The sequence below is a fragment of the Vipera ursinii genome (assembly GCF_947247035.1).
Source record: "Vipera ursinii genome assembly, chromosome: 3".
NCBI classification, from domain to species: domain Eukaryota; kingdom Metazoa; phylum Chordata; class Lepidosauria; order Squamata; family Viperidae; genus Vipera; species Vipera ursinii.
Window position 1 is genome coordinate 176,771,815 of NC_139516.1, and position 22,288 is coordinate 176,794,102.

Genomic DNA, 22,288 nt, shown 5'->3' on the forward strand with positions numbered 1-22,288 from the left:
GTGAGTCCCCTTGGGAAAGCTTAGCTCTTAGCAGGCAAAGGCTATTGATTCAGGGGAAGAGTGTTTGGGCAGCATACACCACCGCTGGGATGGAGTTGCTCCAAAGATAAGGCAAGGGCAATAAATAATAATGATTATTATTAGCTGTGTGATGACTACTGTATATGAGGAATACATTTTTGTCTTTTAACCTGCTTCCCCTTTGGGCTAAGTGAACTAGCATAGGCAGGAAAGGTCATCTAATCTAATTGGAAAGCAGAAACAAGACAATCATAGAGTGCAAACATTAGGAATATTTTCTGGCTTTGGCATTTTTCTATTCCCTGAATTGTATGCGTGCGAAGTATGTAAAATAAGAGTGAATAAATTAGTGCTACTTGAAATGGGTACAAAATGCAAAAACCCAGATGGCCATTAGAGTTAGAACTTTCTGTATCTCTTTGCTGTCCTCTTGTGGGCAATCAAAAGTTGGCAATCTAGATATAGACACCCTAAAATAAATGTTTAAAAGCTCTACAGAGTTACTTTTTTTAGACTTTTATACTGCCTTTATTTTTTTATAAATAAGTCAAGGCAACAGACATTCCTAATATTTTTTTCCTCCTCCAATTTTCTCCACAATAACAACCCTGTGAAGTACATTGGACTGAAAAGGAATGACTGGCCCCAAACCACCCAACCAGCTTTCATATCTAAGACAGAACTACAATTCACAGATTCCTGGTTTCTAGGCCAGTACTTTAGCCAAAGATATTGTGATTTTTACAACTGGAAATATCCCAATATGTTTTTGGTGCCAGTATTTTGCTGAAGATCTATAGGCTTGGTTTGCCAATATCTGGTGGGAGAGTTCTGGGAAATCCCATGAATGGTTTCATGAATTTCTTTAGGATGCTCAACAAAGCATGTACAACTATCTTTCTTCCCTAAAAACCCTATTGCAATGCTGTGCTTATTGTTTTAAATGCTCTTTTCCCATTGATACTCTTTCTCTGTTAAATGCTGTTTCCCATTTATAGTCCCTTTCCCAAATGAAATCTTGTGAATATTTTCATCTTTTTTTGTCCTGAAATACTGCTTATTGTTTTGCATGCAATTTTTCTAGTGTGTGTGAGACCTTCCCTTTTACTGTGATTTTTCTGTTGACTGCTACATCCTTGCTGATTATTTTATGAGAGCTTACAAGCTGACATGGAATAAAATTCAACCTCTTTCTCTGAGACCTGGGTTTTGAGGTTCAGAGTTGCTTTGGCATACATTGTTTTAAGTCCTTTGTTATTAAAGGTCTCATTTGTACACAAGAACTGTCTCCTGAAAGAGTCCATATATCCCGGGGCATCCATGGGAAGATGTAAACAAAAGTTAAGTTGACAGCCCAAAGTGAGCAATTGAATCATGTAAAAAATGGAGCAGGGTATTTAATCAACCAGTCATGACCACCATCTTGACTTTTGGGGTACTCTCCCAGCAGACACCCTGCATATAACTAGAAATAATAACAAGTTGTTACCTGATATTCTACAGAACTAAGTAAGCTCCCCTCATTCTGGTCTAATAGATGTAACCTTATTTAGTTTTCCTTTGATGTGCTCCTAAGGAACTGAGTATCCCAGGGAGATGCTAACTTGTTCATCCTTCAACCTCTAGTACAGTTGGGAGGTTTATTGTGGAGGTGCAGGGATCTCTAATGATGACCAACTATCCTGTGAAAGAAATAGAATCACACTAGCAACTTGCTGCCCCAAGGCATAGCTCTAGAGTGTGTACAACAATTACAATCTTCTGAAAAGCACAGATGTCCCTTAAAACCAGTACCTGGTATTTAGCTGAATGATGGGAAAAAAAACAATTCCCTCCTGTGGCTAGAATCTTTGTTGTTCTAATAAAAACCCATCATGTTTAGTAAAAATCATGTGGCTTTAAAGCAGCTGAGGAATTGATTGGGAAAGGAATTAAGGATGAGTGAAATGTCACACTTAGGCAATGCTAACTTTAAAATATCAGTGCCTGAGATAAATGATGTTAGTCACACTAACATCAGAGGCTTAGAAATTTGCTCTCTCTGTTCTTACTTACATCTCACAGTGCAATAATAGAAGAGCATGTTTTCCCAACCACATTTTACAATAGAATGCAACCTCTCTTAACTTGGTCCCTCTGGATGCTTTGGACAATAGCAACCATCATCCCCAGCTAGCTGATAGATCCTGCTAGCCAGGGATAATGGGACTCACATGGTAAGGTGCTATATTACTAAATTAATAATAATAATATATTTCCAAAAGAGAAAAAGAAAAAGAACAAAGAAATAAAAACTATAGTCCCAGCTTTTTATTTAGCAACAGTCCCAGGGTTAAAATGAAATGTAGATTAAATCCCCCCACCCTTCCAAGAGAGAGAGAGAGAGAGAGAGAGAGAGAGAGAGAGAGAGAGAGAGAGAGAGAGAGAGAGAGAGAGAGAGAGAGAGAGATATTCTTTGTTCTTTCTTTTGCATGTGTCATCCTAACAACTGTCATATAAGGTTAATGACAGCCTCTCATTACCCTTGTCAAATATATAATAATGTGGTCCAACAACAGAGCTGAATGGCTGCTGCTTGTCAGATCCTTGTTTTGCAGAGCAGATGGTCACTATATTTGGAGCAGCTCTGTTAAAATCTATCAGCACGATCTGAGATACATGTATGCAGGAAGCAGTTTGCTCTTAGCATGGGTTGAATGCTAAGCGGGCTCTCGTGAGACAAGCCAAGGGCTCTCCTCCTCCTCCTTCATCTTCTTCCCTCTCTTCTTCTTCGTCTTCCACCCCACATCAACAAAACGAGGAGATACAACAACAGCTTCTTCATTTTTTTTATTACACAAACAGTCACAGCTCACCTTTAAGAGCTCTCGAGGTGGCTGGCAACAATAAGAAACAAACACAATTGTATTGTATTAGAAAATATGTTAAAATCATCATAAACCTTGTCATATAGAACTGCTGAACCTATTTTCATATTTTAGAGGTGGTATTGACAAGTTACACTACATATTGATTGTTTCTGAGCATTTTAAAAATGGATATAATTCCACAGATATAAATATTGTGTGTGTGTGTGTGTGTGTAATTTATATCTTGTGGAATTATATCCATCTCTGAAGTACAGCATTGCTAATTCCCAAAATATTTTCCATGTAAAATCCATGAATGATCTTGGGCTTTGGTTTTTATTTTGCTGATTTCCAAAATCCCTCATTGTGCAAGATCTTTAATAAAATGTCACAACAATTTGCGTACTTTTGAGTACATTTGCATATATTTGTGACCTTTTAGTTGGCTTTATAAAGATATTGCCTTAACATGGATTGGCTTTTTCTTGAGGTTGAAATTCAAATTGCTTTGGAGAATTGCAGACAATGCAAAATTGTACATTTGGGAAAAAAAACATTTTAAATTGAGAATGTGATATTCTATTAAATCTGCCATAAAATATTCCTTGCATAGCCTAACTCTCTGAAATGTTCATTTTTTTGTGTGCATGTGTGTTTTTGTGGGTATATGTATGTGTATCAGTAGCACAAAGAGAAAATGTGCATCTACCATCGCTATGATGTTTTTCTCTGAATGAACAAGTGCTGTTGGTGTTGTTGAAGTTACTTATAAGAATATGACAGTTTATTTCTATGGCAACTGCTATGATAAAACATCACTTCCTTTCCTGTGGCTGCATCCCTTAATGCAGCAAGGAAAATAAATATTTAATTATGAAGAGGAGATAAACTAATTTTCTGGTTGAAGTTACTGCAGCAGAAGTTTGCTGTAGTTTTTTTTTTTTGCTGGATGCAGGCTTGATTTCTCATGTGATGTCTGCCAAGTAAAGAACTCCATCTCTCCTTATCTATGGGGCATTTTATACCATTTTCTATGCTGCAATTGCCTAGATTTATATTATGGATATACATATACATGTGCATGGCCTTTGAAGTAAAAGGTAAAAATATTTTTTTAAAAAATATATATTCACTATCATATTCACTATAATATTAAACCTAGAAGATTAAGAGTTTATGAATCCCCACATTGGGACTGGCTTTTCAAATTCCACTTTCCATGCCTGAAAAAGATGGACTCTTATGTCAATTGTCTGAACTGAAGATAAGAATGCCTGTTGTTTCCTACAATATGCCATGGCATAGAAGTCATCGTATCTTTGAGCAAAAGGTACCTTCTTTGCTGAGTTTTGTGTTCAGATGCTGAAAGATGCTGAACTGTAGACCATAAATGCTCAAATTCAAAGGACAAAAGCAGAGTTACACCAATACAGTTCAATCTCTATACCTTTTGTACAAGTATCATGATATTCCATACATGAATGAAAGGGAATGAACTTGTGGCATGATTCCATAACATTAGTTTAAATTTGATGAGAGCCTTTGACTCTGTGGATGCTTCTGCTCTGAACTCATGTGATTTTAATAGTTTGGTCTAATTTCCCATCCCCTAATATAACAACCCTGCTGTTTAAATCTTAAAATCCTGTGAATTAAGTTAATTGGAGGACAGGCTATCCAACGTGGCATCTATGACACCTCCATGGCTCACCAGGTTCTTGCTGGAAGAGTGGAACATGGTGAACTGGGAATCTCTGATTCTCATCCTGTAGAAAGTTATGCATAAGTAGCACATGGCCATTTTTTGGCCTTACTGGAATTTAACTTGTAACTGGCCATATTTAAATTCCTGCAGGATTTAAACCTGGGGACTAACATATAGAGAAATAGAATTGTATAGTATAGGTTCACAGATAAGTTCTTGCATCTGTGACTTTCTACTGTAATTCTCTGCACCTTCCTGGATCTGCTTGGAAATGCAGGACAGGGAGAGAATTTAATTAGGTATTTCATATAGGAAGAGAGGAGCTGGCATTTTGGAAAGCAAAGGGGAAACAAATGATAGTTTAAAAGTATCCCTTTAGTAGGATAAAAAAATAGTGGGAGAAAACTCAATTAGCAAAGTGTTTAATAGTCATTTAGAGCTCTTGAGGAGTGTGTGTGTATTTGTGTCTGTCTGTTTAACACACACACACATACACACACAGACACACACACACACACACAGAGAGAGAGAGAGAGAGAGAGAGAGAGAGAGAGAGAGAGAGAGAGAGAGAGAGAGAGAGAGAGAGAGAGAGACTTTAAAATGGTCTTTTTTATAACCTAGCCTGTTCTTCCATGTGATATAGGCTGTTACATTTCAAGTGTTTTTTTTCTTGCATGAAGACCCATTAGTTCTGATTCGGCAATGACATTTCTTCCATATGTTCTAGCCTTTTGAGATTTTAGTCATAAATGTTTTATTGGTAGCTAACATCTTTGGCCAAACATTTTCAAAGTTTGTGCAGAACATGATGCATGGTGGCATCATGTTTTTCTCCTTTACCAATCCTCCTGGGAGCCATCAGGAAGTGAGGGCAGTCATAGAGAAAGCTGGATCAGCAGAACTTGGCCTCTTCTCACAGTTCATTTCTTCTATTTTGCTTGCTCTCTCCAGAAAACAATTCCACAGACCATTAAAAAAAACTTTTAAAACAAACCTTAGATTAATTCAGATGTAAAGAAAATATAGTAACAATAGTAATATTTTAGAAAAATTGAATGACACTCAGAATTCCTGACCAGGACTCGATAATAGATCGCAAGTTCTCCATCATCTCATGGCTTAGCTTAAGTCAGTGTTTTTCAGCTTTGCGGATTTTAAGATGTGAGGACTTCAACTCCCAGAATTTCCAGCTAACAACTTCAATGTGAATTGAAGTCCATACATCTTAAAAGTCCCCAAGGTTGAGAAACACTGACTTAAGTAATTGGCTAGAATTGGCAGGGAACTGATCTTTCTTGGCTAGTTTAGGATCTTTTCTACAGACAAGAATAACACATTAGCCACATGGTATAAAAACAGTTATTAATTTGGCCATTACAAAAGAGTTAGAGAGCAAGTCTATTTACATAAGGGTAATATCTCTTCCCTTAATTCAAAGCTTTTGATACCATCGACCATGGTATCTTACTGCGGCGTCTCAGGAGGTTGGGAGTGGGAGGCACTGTTTTTCAGTGGTTCTCCTCCTACCTTCTGGAACGTTCGCAGTCGGTGTTGGCAGGTGGGCAGAGATCGACCCCGAGGCCTCTCGTTTATGGAGTTCCTCAGGAGTCGGTCCTCTCACCTCTCCTGTTTAACATCTATATGAAGCTGCTAGGTGAGATCATCCGTGGTTTTGGAGTGGGGTATCATCAGTATGCTGATGATACCCAGCTTTTCATCTCGACCCCAAACCACCTCAGTGATGCCCTTGACATGATGTCCCGTTGCCTGGAGGCGGTCCGGGTCTGGATGGGGAGGAACAGGCTTCAGCTCAACCCTGACAAGACTGAGTGGCTATACGTGCCGGCATCTCAGGAAATTCAGATTATTCCATCTCTTACTATGGGGGGTGAGTTACTACCCCCCGTAGATAAGGCTCGCAACTTGGGTGTCCTCTTAGATTCACAGCTCTCCTTAGAAGATCATATAGGAGCTGTGACTAGAGGGGCCTTCGCCCAGGTTCGTCTGGTGCGCCAGTTGCGACCCTGGATGCCTTGCGTACAGTCACTCATGCACTTGTGACCTCTCATTTAGACTACTGCAATGCTCTCTACATGGGGCTGCCCTTGAGGACCACTCAGAAGCTTCAGCTGGTACAGAATGCAGCCGCACGAGTAGTGTTGGGGGTCTCCCGATACTCCCATGTTACACCTCTGCTCCGTGAGCTGCATTGGCTTCCAGTTGCCTTCTGGGTGAGATTCAAGGTGCTGGTGATGACATATAAAGCCCTACATAGCATGGGTCCGGATTACCTACGGGAGCACCTGCTGCTGGCGTCAACTTCCCTCCGTCCAGTGCGCTCCCACAGAGAGGGCCTCCTCAGGGTACCACCGGTCAGAGAATGTCGACTGGTGACCCCCAGAGGGAGAGCGTTCTCAGTGGGCGCGCCAGTCCTTTGGAACCGCTTACTGGCTGAACTCCGGATGGCCCCCGACCTTCGCTCCTTCCGGCGTGATCTAAAAACTTATCTATTCGAACAAGCCAGCCTGGTCTGATGGGTTTGGGGTTTTAACATTGTTTTTAACTAACTTACTGCATCGGGCACAATCATTTAATTTTAAATCTTGTATCCTGTATTCTTATTTTTATTGCCCTGTACGGTATATAAAGCAAATAAATAAATAAATAAATAAATAAATAAATAAATAAATAAATAAATAAATAAATAAATAAATAAATAAAGTGGAACAAACCATTTTTAAACTACTTTTAAAATGCTTCCTGTTCTTATGCCATTTTTCCCCATGAATTTTCTTAAGCATGGCAATTGTGCCCACATAAGGTACACAAAATATGCTTGCATATTTGACATGGTCAGATAAGCATATGGTTAAATATATTTGTTTCAATTATTTTCAGTTGTTTGGATTATTTTCACACATTCTTACTTATTGGACCTCTGAGAAAGAGAGATAGAAAAAGAAGGGGAAATCACAATGGTTTAGGATAGTGTTTCTCGAGCTTGGCAGTTTGAAGATGTGTGGACTGCAACTCCCAGAATTCCTCAGCCTGCAAAGTACAGCTGGCTGTGAAATTTTGGGAGCTGAAGTCTACACATCTTCAAACTGCCAAGGTTGAGAAACACTGGTATAGGACACAGGAAGAAGAAACTTGGTGAGAGGTTCAAATGAATTTTTTTTTGCCCCATTTGAGACCTTTCAGAATCTTTCAAAGTCGCTGTCCTGAAGAAGAATCTGGAGTCTAGATTTCTTCTCTATCCATAATTTGAGCTCCTATGGAGTATGAAAAGCAATTATTAATGAGATTTGTAAGAATGTTTAACATGATTTCTATTATCATCTCCACACGAAGGAAGCTGTGTTCTTAGGCCAATTCAAAATTCTAAAATAGTTTTCAAAGGCATTCCAAGTACTGTGAAAAAAATATATGGAAGCTGGTCAAGGTTAGAATAACCTCCTTTGGGGGCAGGGGTTTTGGGAAAAAAGTACTTGCAGTTGAGCAGAAATGGGCATGGAATGCTTTTGAAAAAAAATGTGCATTGACATTTAAAGAATATGCACACTGCTTAGGAAGTGAATTAGCTACAGGCAACAAAAAAAAAGCTTCATGTCTGCTGGGAATTTAGTGGTGCTTTGCTGCCTTTTTTCTCTTGGAAATTTTGACAGAGAAAGCAACAAGGTTCTGAATGTGGTTCTCTAGGACCATTCCACAAAACTGATGGTAAAAAAATAATAATAATCTTACCTGCAATTTATTACGGATGGTGTGGAATCATTCAACAAGAACTTTTTCTTTTTTCAAAGAAGCAGATCCCAGTTTGGATCAGAACCATAAGATGCGGGGGCAGGGGGATTTGGTCCAGCCCCCCTTTGTAGATCCCTGATAACTCAATTTTCTTTTTCTAAATAGTAGAGTGGAAAACATTAAGATCAACAATGCATGGATTGTTAATATTAGCTTAATAAAGGCAATTTTATCTGGGGAACAAATTTTACTTGGTAAATAAGTACACTTCCCTCAAGTATCAAAGGGAATGAAGGTTCATTGGGCATGCTTTTTTAGCCTTGTAAGGCAGTCCAGACAGATACAGTAGTACTATCTCTAACTTTATTGTAAAGTTACATTAACAGAAATTTGCAAGTCTGCATCGCTCTCCCTGCCTTTCCTTTACAAAGAAACTTTCTGTTATGTATTGAATATATATAAAGTTGTGCTAGAGCCTGTGTCTTGAGCACACTCTTGTACTATAGTGAGTCTTGGACCCTTTACGCATGGCAGGAGAGAAAGTTGAACACCTCCAACATATTCTCGGCATCACCTGGCATGGCAAAGTTCCAAATAGCGCAGTCCTGGAATGTGCTGAAATTTCTAGCATGTATACACTATTGAAACAGCCACATCTACGCTGGCTTGGGCATGTCGTGAGAATGGCTGATGGTCGGATTCCGAAAAATCTCCTGTATGGAGAACTAGTGCAGGGAAAGTGCCCCAGAGGGAGACCAGAGCTGTGATTTAAGGATATCTGCAAGAGGGATCTAAAGGCCTTGGGAATGGACATTAACAGCTGGGAAACCTTGACCTCTGATCGTTCACTGGAGGCTAAAGACACAGCATGGCCTTCTCCAATTCGAAGAGACACTTTGCTGAGGCAAAGAGGCAGTCCCAGAACCAGCAAAACCCGGAGGCTAGACAGGGGACTAGTTCGGGCACTCGGTCTCTAAAAGTTTTCTCATCACTGGTATAGGGTTTCCTGCCTGAGCAGGGGGTTAGACTAGATGACCTCTAAGGTACCTTCCAACATTTTTTATTTATTATTATTATTATTATTATTATTATTATTATTATTATTATTATTATTATTATTATTATTATTATATAAAATCTATGTAATTCATTTAGTTTCAGATCTTGCAAAACCTGCCCTCAGTGTGGAAGGGACTGCCACTCTCGAATTTTGCCTTTTTAGCCACACCACATGCTGCTTTAGGACCTCTTTCCAGAGCACGATACCATAGTCTCTCGAGACTGAAGGATGCCAATGAATGAATCCCTGCTAAAGTGAAACTAACTTAACTCCAACTGCTTGTGAAGCTAAAATGAAAATAACCTTTAGATGACCCTGACTGTTAACTCCAACTGTTTTGGAGAGAAACTTTGAACATTCATATTTGGGTGGGTTTTTCACGTATTGTGATTGGTTAAGGCCCTGTGGGCTCAGAGTATAAATTACAGGCAATCGCCTGCAGTTCTCCAGTTCTAGTTTGAGTCAATAAATAATGTTGTAACTATGCTGGTCTGCTCCTTGCCTACTGAAGCCCACTACTCAATACTTTCGTTGAAGAAATGAGGAAGGACTCCTTCTGTAGACCCAGTGGCTGCTTGTCTGACCATTGTCTACACTGTGGCTTTTCTTCCTGTCTCCCAAGATCATTCCTACATACTCTTACATGCTTAGATTCATTATTTTGTTGGATGGAACATACATTCCAAGAACTACTTATTGAAATGTTGTCTTGCTGCTGAATCTGTGTACCATATGAAGTTGGAGCATTTAATCAATTTACAGAGTATGGTTTCCTATCTTGCAACTGTAACTGTGGGCAGCTAACAACATGTAAATAAAAAAAACAATTATTCTAAGAAGTTTTAAATGAATCCTCTTTGTAGTATGTACAGAACCAATATCCTGATCAAATATGATTCCCAGTTATATATATTATATTCATCCAAGCATAGATTAGAGCTTCCTTTAATCATTGCAATTCTTTCTATATCACAATAGTCCTTTCTCAGTTTAACTCTCTATATATTTAGGCTAACCAGGAAGTCTAGTACAGGGTATTGGAAGCTATGGCCTTCCCAGTGTTGCTGCTGCTAATCCCCAACAACTATCAGCCGGCATGGCCAATAGTGAGGAATGCTAAAAGCCATTCTGGGCTAAGAAGAGACTGGACAGCCATTTGTCTGAAATGGTATAGGGCCGTGGTGGCGAACCTATGGCACGCGTGCCACAGGTGGCACACAGAGCCCTCTCTGTGGGCATGCAGGCCATCGCCCCAGTCCTAGGGCTTCAGCTGGGTTTTAGAAAACCTTTTCACTTTAGGCCTCTGCCGCTGTGTGCAAAAAATAAAAAGGTTCAATCAATCAATCAATTTCAAATTCTCGCAAAAGTTGGAATTGATGGATTGAACTTTTTAGTTCCACCCAGTCTGCCGTTACCACCACAGCCAAGTCCACCCAATGGGCCTCACCAACCCAGTGGGCCACACCCACCCAATGGGCCATGCGCACTCGACACCCGATGATACATAAGTGGGGTTTGGGTTGTAGTTCGGGCACTCGGTCTCTAAAAGTTTTCTCATCACTGGTATAGGGTTTCCTGCCTGAGCAGGGGGTTAGACTAGATGACCTCTAAGGTACCTTCCAACATTTTTTATTTATTATTATTATTATTATTATTATTATTATTATTATTATTATTATTATTTAAAATCTATGTAATTCATTTGGTTTCAGATCTTGCAAAACCAACATGATACTAATTTAAGTTGCACTATCCATATGTCTTTTGCATCAAAACAATTTGATAGCATACTAAAAAAGATACAGATGGTCCCTTTTGATTTAGTCATGCAGTCCAGTTTTCTATTTCTAATAACAGCAGGGAGAATGCCTCTGGACTTGCATAGAAACATGTCTAGATAATTTCTGGAGCAATTCTCATGCTCTTGGCTATGCTCCACCGAAGTCAAGGTGTTGAAAACCCATCTGAATTGAATTTCACTATATGTTTTCTGGCACTTAGTACAACTTGTCTACTTGAATTAATTGCAAAGTGAACTTGCATTTAATTAAATGTGGCAATAAGTTCATCAAATGATCATCCCTTCTGCAGTCTAGTTCAAAGGTCCTCCTCAAAAATTTTGGCTCAATGGACACATTTAGAAATTTGAGAGCATGTTGTAAGGTATACGTAGGTCTTCTGCAGTAGCTTATCTAGCCTCCCTTCCTCAAGATATTATTTACTATCTCAGCTTTCGTCCCAAAGATGCTTTTTCAAAAGGCAATTGAACTTTCTTTGTTTTTCCTTGAAAATGTTTTACTTCTCATCCAAGAAGCTTCTACAGTTCTGAGTTAGTTCTGAGTCAGAACTGAAAAAGCTTCTCAGATAAGAAGTGAAAAGTTTTCAAAAAAACAACAACAACAACAACAAAGAAACTCCAGGTGCCTTTTATTTACTCTAAACAGCAACACAGATACAGTCTGTGTTGCTGTTTAGAGGTACCTTTTGAAAAAGCATTTTTGGGACAACTATGACCTGGATGACTGAGAATATCCATAGATGTATCTCAGCTTTTTTGTTTTCTGTGCTTGGATGTATATTTCCAAACCATATAAATGCTTTGGGACATAGAACATAACATTAAGCTGAAAACCACACCTTTGCTTCACAATATTCTACCTTTCCAAGCCATCTGGTTTTAAATTAAAATAATATGAAATAATGTAAAAAAAAGTTGGGTGGAGCAATCTGTAACCACCAAGGGAAGCTTTTATAGGCGTGTTCGTGTCTAAAGTCCCTTTGTTGGTGAATCCATTTCTAATGTCAAAAATGGCATCAAATGAGATGATGAAGTTATCTGTAATTAAAATAAATTATGATTCACTTGAAGCTTTGCTGCTGAAGTCAGTGATCTGTGGATGACATTATGTTTAGTAAACAAAATATAAATGCCCTCAGTGAACTGAAAAAAGAACTTGTGCTATTTGGCAAAGTCCCTAAAGATATTTTTTGGGTTGGTTTGTTTAGTGTTTAATAATGGTAATAGTAATAGTAATAGTAGTAATAATGTTTAAAGACCTCGGACTGTATTTCGGCTTCTCTCTTTTGAAAACTGCTCAGGCAAACTTGGATTCACACAGACTCATTAGGTTTATGATGTATGTGTTATTCCTTGTTATCTCTGTGGCCTTGAGTACATTCATCTTCTAATCAGACTGTATGTGAAACTACTTGCAGCCAGAGTCAGGTGAAGAGGTGTGTGTTTTCTTTTGTTGGAGGCTTGTCAGAAATGTGGGACCATTTGGGGAAAATTTGGAGCAATTAAAGGACTGTTTGAATTGCCAGCTGACTGCATTGCCTCTGTGCTGTGCCCTGGGTCATCACAGATAGAATCAAGATCACATGGAGTGTTAATACCACTTTACAATGCCTTGGTAAGGCCACACTTCGACTACTGCATCCAGTATTGGTCACCATGATGTAAAAAAGATGTTGAGACTCTAGAAAGAGTACAGAGAAGAGCAACAAAGATGATCAGGGGACTAGAGGCTAAAACATATAAGGAACAGTTGCTGGAATTGGGAATGTCTAGTCCAGACATGTCAAACTCATGACATCATGTGATGTCACACAATGTATTGGGATGGTTTTGCCATTGCCAGCAATGGAGTGGGCTTGGCTTCCACGTGATGCGTCCGGCCCATGGGCCAGCAGTTTAACACCCCTGGTCTAGTCTAATAAAGAGAAGGACAAGGGGTGACATGATAACAGTGTTCCAATATTTCAGGGCTGCCACAAAGAAGAGGGAGTCAATATCTGCTGGATAAAATTGCTCGGATTCGAACTGGCCTGGACTCCAACTGGGCTGAGCTGGAAGAACAAGACATGGACAGTCTTGTCGACGTCATCTGGGAGGAATTTGATCCTGTGACTCCTAAGGAAGTGGACAGGATTATGAGAAGGTTGAGCGCCTCCACATGCTTACTGGACCCGTGCCCTTCCTGGCTGGCCTATGCAGCTCGAGAGGGGACACGAGGCTGGTTCCTAGTGGTCATCTCTGCTTCCCCCTGTTGATAGGGCCCGCAACCTGGGTGTCCTCCTAGACTCGCAGCTCTCCCTGGAAGATCACATAGGAGCTGTGACCAAGGGGGCCTTCTCCCGGGTTCGACTAGTTCGCCAACTACGGCCTTATCTGGACCTGGATGCCTTACGTACAGTCACCCATGCCCTTGTGACCTCTTGCCTAGACTACTGTAACGCTCTCTACATGGGGCTGCCCTTGAGATCCACTCGGAAGCTTCAACTGGTGCAAAGTGCAGCGGCACGGACACTCTTGGGAGCCTCCCGATACTCCCATATCACACCTCTCCTCCGTGCGCTGCACTGGCTTCCGGTTGCCTTCCGTGTGAAGTTCAAGGTGCTAACAATGACATACAAAGCCCTACATGGCATGGGTCTGGACTACCTATGGGAGCACCTTCTGCCAATGTCAGCACCCCACCGTCCTGTGCGCTCCCACAGAGAGGGCCTCCTCAGGGTGCCACCGCTCAAGGAATGTCGGCTGGTGGCCCCCAGGGGGAGGGCATTCTCAGTGGGTGCGCCAGCCCTCTGGAACTGCTTGCCAACCGAAATCCGGATGGCCCCCGACCTCCGCACCTTCCGGCGCGACTTAAAAACCTTCCTGTTCCAGCAGTCCGGCCTGGCCTGATAGCTTTAATTGGGGTCCCAGTTTGTTTTTACTATTGTTTTTATTGTTCAATCTGTATACCTACCTTACTCTGTACACCGCCCCGAGTCCCTCGGGAGAAGGGCGGTTTATAAAAATAAATAAATAAATAAATAAATAAATAAATAAATAAATAAATAAATAAATAAATAAATAAATAAATATTCTCCAAAGCACCTGAAGGCAGGACAAGAAGCAATGGATGGAAACTAATCATGGAGAGAAGCAACCTAGAACTAAGGAGAAACTTCCTGACAGTTAGAACAATTAACCAGTGGAACAACCTGCCTCCAGAAGCTGTGAATACACCAAAACTGGAAGTTTTTAAGAAGAGACCGGACATCCATTTGTCTGAAATAGTATAGGGTTTCCTGCTTGAGCAGGAGGTTGGACAAGAGGACCTCCAAGGTCCCTTCCAACTTTATTATTATTATAATTATCATCATCATCATTATTATTTATTAGTTGTTTTGTTGTTGTTATTGTTATTATTATTTCAGAGAAATGGTTGTCCAGTCTCTCCATTAAAAATTTCAGTATTGGAGCTTTCACAACTTCTGGAGGCAGGTTATTCCATTGATTAATTGTTCTAACTGTCAGGAAACTTTTCTTTAGTTCTAGGTTGCTTCTCTCTTTGATTAGTTTCCATCCATTGCTTCTTGTTCTGCCTTCAGGTGCTTTAGAGAATAGCCTGACTCCCTCTTCTTTGTGGCAATTCCTGAGATATTGGAATACTGCCATCATGTCACCCCTAGTCCTTCTCTTCACTAAACTGGACATACCAAATTCCAGAAAACAATTTTAAAAGAATACCAGATACTGCTTTATCAGCTGTTTTGATAACATGTTTCATCTTGCAAAGACCCAGCAATATATCTCAAGGCAGAAGAAGACCATATTCCTCGTAGGGCTGATCTGTTCAATAAGATTCTTTGGATTAAGGTCAGGGTTTTGTGTGTATGCGTAGAGCATGTGTAGATGTAAGTGTTAGTTACTTCTTTTTATTTTAAGAAGTAGAATTTTAAAGAACACTTTCTTTAACCTACCACAAAACTAACTAGCCATTTATAGTTATTCTGCATATTTGTATGAACTTACCTTACAGCTATTCCAAAACCTGAGGTCCTTGACACAATTATTTTGCATTGTGGAAAGCATTTTTAATACGCACTTTGCAATCATGTTTATTCCACAGTATGCATTTGCAGCATGCCTTTCAATTTACGTGGACTGGATATAGTAATTAAGCCATTTTTTCATTTGTAACATAACTGATTGCTTTTCTTGTGTGTGTGCAAAATAATGTGAATACTTGTCTAAGCTAATCATTCTTCATTATTTATGAGCTTCAGTAAAAAAAAAGAACTATTCTTTATTTTGATGTTAGAAACAGTTATTTTCTAACTCAGAAAGACAACAGTGCATACATTTGCTGTATACATTCTGTTTCTGAACATAGGCAAGCTGGCAAGATCAAGGAAACAAGCTATTCATGGTAGTCACAAGTTATCTTTAATGCTAGTCTTGGGATAAACAGAGAATCTTGGAAATTGCAAGAATTCTCAACCGTTATTTAGTGAGTTATTTATGGCAGCATCACTTTGAATGTTGAAAGTACTTTCTCCCAAATTTCTAGGCACCTGGGTTGAGTTGCCATTTATAAGATAAACTAGCGACTGATTCTCATTCTGCTCGTTATTGGGTATATCTAAACTTTCTTCCAGCCTCCACACAATATCTCACACATGCAATGTACAAATATGAATGTAAAACATATACATTACAGGGTAGTAATAATAATAATAAGTTGGAAGGGACCTTGGAGGTCATCTAGTCCAACCCCCTGCTAAGGCAGGAAACCCTATACCATTTCAGACAAATGGCTGTCCAGTCTCTTCTTAAAAACTTCCAGTGTTGGAGCATTCACCACTTCTGGAGGCAGGTTGTTCCACTGGTTAGTTGTTCTAACTGTCAGGAAGTTCTGGTTCCAAATATGAAAATTCTTATCTTTGTTGTTGAGTGCATTTTCCTCTTCTTTGATTTGATGCTCATCATCTTCTCCCTCCATATCCAATCCTGTTCCACCTCTTGGAAGGAGAAGGAAAATCTTAGGTGATATCCTTTCTTTACCTCCCTCATCCCATGTCTTGCTTTTTCAGAAAGGTTAGTGAATAATTGTGCAGGTAGTTCTCAGTTAAGCACAACTGAGTTTGGAATTTTGATTGTAGTTTGTTGTGGTTGTTAAGTATGTGACCTTGTGATTTGACTTGATGTTATAGCAATTATAAAGTAAGTCACTGTGGTTGTTAAGCAAAGCACATGGTTGTTAAGCAAAGCTATTCTCCCAAAGGATTTCCCCCCCCAGAAATAGCAAAAATGTTGTAAATCACAGTCATATTGATTGCACAATGCTGCAGTTGATCATAATGCAACCCCATTGTCAAGTGCCAAAAATGTGATCATGTAATTGTGTGTGTGTGTGTGTGTGTGTGTGTGTGTGTGTTGTGACAGTTGTAACTTTAAAGACAAGTCACTAGTAATTCTGATTAATATTCACCCTGGCACCGGGCATATGCCAAGAGACACATGGAGAAACTTCACATTTAGAGATAAATTGAATGATGTCCTATGCCTTTAAAGGAATTATTTTGTGTATCTTCATGAAGCTTTTTTCATCAATATTTTTCATAAGCTTTGGAAATATTTTTCATGGGAGTGATTACTTTCCTTCATTACCTGCAGTCTTAAAGTTAATGTATTGTTTAGGGTTAGGGTGTGAAATTATTATTGATTGTCGTCTTTGTATTGCATTTCTTGCCATGCTGCATCCCTGAAAATCTTTCATCTGCCCATGCTACACAAACAGGAGAGAGAATAACAAGTGTAGGGGGGACGGGGGAAATGCTATGCTCCTTGTGGACTTAAATTTAGCCAGTGTGAAGCCATTTATCAAGAGCTTATGTCAAGGAAACCAGCACAATGGCCCTCAATGTGGCACAAAGCAGTTGCCTCTTTTCCACAACTTATGGAGCCTGTGAGCAGGATGTGTGGTAGGAAGCTGCACATCTATCTATTTATAGTATCAAGCACTTGAGGGAGTACAGCAAGCTGTTTCTGACATAGAGGCTTTTTCTCAAGTCAAATTGCAGCGACACACATATAGGCGCTTGCATGTGCATATATATGCAAAAAAGCCCACTCACACCTACACTCCACTGCTACTGTCCCATCTTTGCAAGGTACAATGCTTGATTATGCTGTTTGCCTCAGAGCAGACCTGTTTCCTACAATAAAACAATATAATCTCCCAGGCAGTAAATGTCAGAAATCCTCTTCAAAAAAATCTTTTATACAGCTGATAAAACTGGGGCACAAAATCAGTGAGCAGCTGGTAAAAGAGGAGGCGAGGGAGACATATTCACAACCAAAAAGGAGAAAACGTGCAGTGAAGCACATTAGTCAATCCTCTTTCATCTTCTTACTTATTCTGCCTCCCCTATAGTTGCATGAAAATGTTGTTTAATTGGGAAAAGCATTGACAAAACCTGACTGGCAAATAGGGATGCATCTTGCTAATTACTTCTACTTCTTTTTTCAGCTTATAGTTCTTCAGTGAAGACTGCATGTCCTTGGCTACTGCAAGCGTTGGTGCTTTCTATGAAATATTTTCATAGATATCCAAGCAGTTAACCAGTAAATCAAACAACTGCAGTAAACTTAACTCCCTTACATACCGTATTTGCTTATGGCCTTATGTACTGTATATTCTATCCCAGTTTATTCACAGCTATCAAGTGCTTGTACTGAGTCCCTTTAATTCAGTGAGGCAGAAATACATATTCAGTTTTGATGGGGTGAAACAGTAGATCTTCATAATGTATTCAGAGACCAGTGACTGCTCCATCCTTTGCTTCTTTCTTAAAAGGATTTTAGTATCCAATATAACGCCAGTTTTAATGTATGTTTTAAATTTTTACATTCAGTTTTTGGATCTTAAATTTATTAATTCTCTTGAGTACTACTCAGGAGAGAAAGGCAGAATACAAATCAAGTAGATATATAAATCAAGGGGAGAAAGGAAGCAAGTAAGTAAGAAAGCAATAGCATTACAATAATATAGCAAAACTTTAAAATATGTCAGTTTTTGAATTTTTATGCAATCCCTCAGAGTCTAATTCTTGGGGATAATGATAAATGTATGGTAGGACACATACCTAGGCAGGAGTCCAGTTTATATATAAAGAATTGTCATAAAAATTCAATATCTGACATATTTTGCTAAGCAAAGTTTCACAAATATATTTGAATATTTGCTTCTGGCTACTTTCTACTATTCTAACTATCAAGCACAGCTAGATATAATAATAGTAGTATATATAATTAATTTATATTGCTTAATGTGGTGGCCCAACATGTTCTATAATCTTATGATTATGCATAATGGCAAGAAGGTGACAAGCAACAGGGAGAAAGCAGAACTATATAACTCGTTTTTTGCATCTGTCTTTACACAAAGGGAAAAAAAACAGTCCAACCTACCAAAACCAGTGCCATAAAAAACAGAATAGAAACACAAGTTAAGATAGGCAAGAAAATGGTAAGTGAGCACCTGTCCAGCCTAGACGAGTTCAAATCACCAGCCTCGAATAGCAAATGAGTACTGAGGAAGCTGTGAGACTTCCTTCTAGTCTCTCTTTTTCCACTGATATAGAATCTTGGTATACTTGGGATTTTATGGCATACACTGAAGTCATGGTAGGCTCTCTGCCAATAGCATTTGTTCGGGAAATGCTTTAGCATCAATTGAAGTTTCTGGAAAGCACATTACTGTATGTAATAGTAGAAAGTAAGGATGGAGGTTCCATTTACATTTTTTAAGCCACTAATGCTAGAATGTTTCTTATAAATGAATATGCATATGCCTTTCAGAAATTACGATTGGGGCTATAAAAAGGCCTTTTTGCCAGTGCCACTTAAATGAGAAGTGAGACTGATGTCATTGGAACTAATTTTAGGGACACCCTTGATCAACATAGCAGCTGGCAATGACAGTTTCAGTTTCAACCAAAAGAGGGCTCCAGTGCTTTGATTTAAGCATCAAGTGAAGCTGTTATGTTATTTGGGATTTAATTGTAAAAGTAAATCTCTAAATTTCATTGTACTGGATTCCATGAGATGTGTTATGTAAAGTAATACTTTTAAGATTATGTTTCTTACTAGATTAACATGAAGGAAGGGTAGCTCAGTTGTTAAATCTGAACTAGTAATGGCTTTCCAAATATCCCGTTTGTTTATTCTAATGTATAGGCCTGTGTATCTCAACAAGTGACTCTGGAATGTGAACAAAGTTAAAATAAAACAACGAACATTATAAAAGTTAAAATACATTAGCAACAGCAACCCATTTTTAGAGTGTGTGACTATCTCTTACATAAGTTGGGGCAAAATTATGGAAATTAAGCCATTTAATAGCCATCAGAGTGGAGAACAATAGGCCAGATAAGGTCATGAAATACTAAAGGTATTAATTAATAGTAAAGACAGAGCAATATCCCTCCCTATCCCATATTCATGGTAATTTATTCCCCAGTGTGGAAATTTTGCTACCACTTCATACATACCTGTTCAGTTCTCCTAATGTAATTAAAAGATGGTAATGGTGCAGTGTTGTGTAATATTTTGTTTTGTTGGATAAGCACTAGGAAGCCCAAGATTAAAAGTTCCATTTAGCTAAACCACAAGAGGGGGATTTTAGGGGAATCTTCTCTCAACCAATCTGCTTCATAATTCAGACTGACTATAAAATTAATGGGGCCATAATATATCAACCACCTTGAGCATCTTGAAGAAAGACAGGGTATAAATGCAAGAAATATACAAACGAGAAATGCCCATTACCAATATCCATTAAACCAGAGATTAAGTCCAGATTCAGTCATATGCATTGTAGATCCACTACAATCAGTGAGACTTCTTTTACTCATGACAGGCAGTACATATCAGTTTTCAAATAAAATTAGAATAAATAAATTTCCTGCATGTAAAAAAAGATGTACAATTGACTTCCATGAGATATAAATATTCTACATATTCAAATATTGCTTCATCCAAACATTTTTCAGTCACTGTCTTCCAGATATGTTAGTTTTTCCCAAATTCCTTGTTAGAAGTTGAAGTGTGTATACACACACACACACACACACACACACACACACACACACACACACACAAAGGCTATCAACCTGAAGAGGGATCTTCTGGTACATTGAAAGAGATAGAAATGGAAGGAGAAGAAGGAAGAAGTAATTATTGATTTCTTTTTTATATAAAATCTCATAGGGGAAATCTGTGATGTATGTGTAAAAAACAGAAATCATTTAGACTAGCAGAACAAATCTAAAGATCTTTCTCTCTTGTTCTTAGAAATAAATTTTGAAGGGAAAAAGAATTATGGATCTAGTTGCCTAAACATTGATTCTCCTAGTCCTTGATCAAATATTTGCATTTTAACACAGGCTAAATTTCTGTCTTTGATGATATTAGCCATTTGCTACATGAAACCAATAACCGTATTCATGGTACTAAAAACACTATGTGACTATTGAGAAAAAGCAAGATTCCACATTAAAATACTTTTTGCTTATCTCAGGAAGGAAGGAAGCAAGTTCTAAGAGGAAGTTAAATGTTGAAAAAAGGTAATGGATAAGGAAGTGAAATAATCCTATGCAGGATACCAATTTCTAGGTTTGCAAATTATTCAGATGAGGCAGCTGATTTGCATGCCTAACTAACACCACCCCACCACACATAAAACTGTGGACATCTTATCAAGGATTACCCACATTGTGTGGCTTGGTGCAGAACAAAGAGCATACTGGATTAAATCTTACATAAATGATTTATTGTCACTTTTTTTCACACCACACATTTGTAAAGACACCTGCCTGTGTGTGTATATATCTTTCAGAATGAAGCATGTGCAGCAGAATCAAATAATCTGGTGTACATCTGCAGAATCTATTTCTTTTTTTTAACCAGAGGGGTCAATACAACAGAAAAGTATTTTTAAAAAAAGAACACGAAACACATTGCTATAGAAAGAAGATAAGAATATATATGGTATAAAATTGTCTACCGTAATGGTAAATTATTTTGTACTTTGCCATTTTTAAAAAACTTTATATTAGTTAATGGACTTTCTTACCATCCTGGAATTATTTTTTGGGTGTTGTAATTTCTTACACAGTTTCATTTAAGAATGAATGCTACCACTCTGAGTAACAATATAAAAGTGAATCAGGAGAAAGACTGTGAATTGTACTGTGATGCAGATGTGATGGACACAATGTCATGTTGGAATTGCTTTCAGAACTTCCTTAAAAGAACAATAGCATCCTTCATTTTTACCGACTTTGTTCTTAAATATGAGCCATAGCTGTATCTTCATTCAATTAATCTTACACTGACTTAATTGGGATTTAAACTGCCTCAGTATATATGAAAATGAGACCTACATGGCTATATTCCTTGTGCATGGCACGGATTTTTGTGAAGCTCCTGAAAAACTAACACAAAGCAGCAAAATAATAATAATAATGGGTAAACAGACCGTTATTATTTTCCTAGAGATATGGACATGATTTAGTCATGAAGGGTGTTCACAACAAACAATATGTACATCTGTATTTGCATACGATGAGGAAAATCAAGTGTGTATTTCCAGGCTACCATGTCAGGGAACAAAGAATAAATTCTACTGGCAATGGAAAACCTCCTATGCAAAATGCCTGGTCAGTTGTCCGACAAGGTTTTCATTTCCTGGACTTTTTGTATTTCAGAATGAATGAGGGCCTCACCTTGGGAAAAATATAAAACAATTTTCCTTTCAATATAAATGTCTGCCCCAAAAATCAATTTCAATTTCATCTTTGTTTCATGAAAAAAAGAAAAGAAAAGAAAAGAAAGAGGGAATAAGGGAGAGAAAAGAAAAGACCAACAAGGCTATAAGTAATAGCTACCCACAGCTTTCATAATGAATATTTCTGGAGCAGTAAAAAGCTATGCGAATGCTTCCCCCCCCCCCTTGTGAACTGGCTACACTTTAAAAACATTTATGACTACATGAGCAGATAATGTCTAGATTCCGATTCCATCATTTCTGTTTCCAGAGATGGCTCATTCCCCTACCCTTCCCTTCCTCTCCC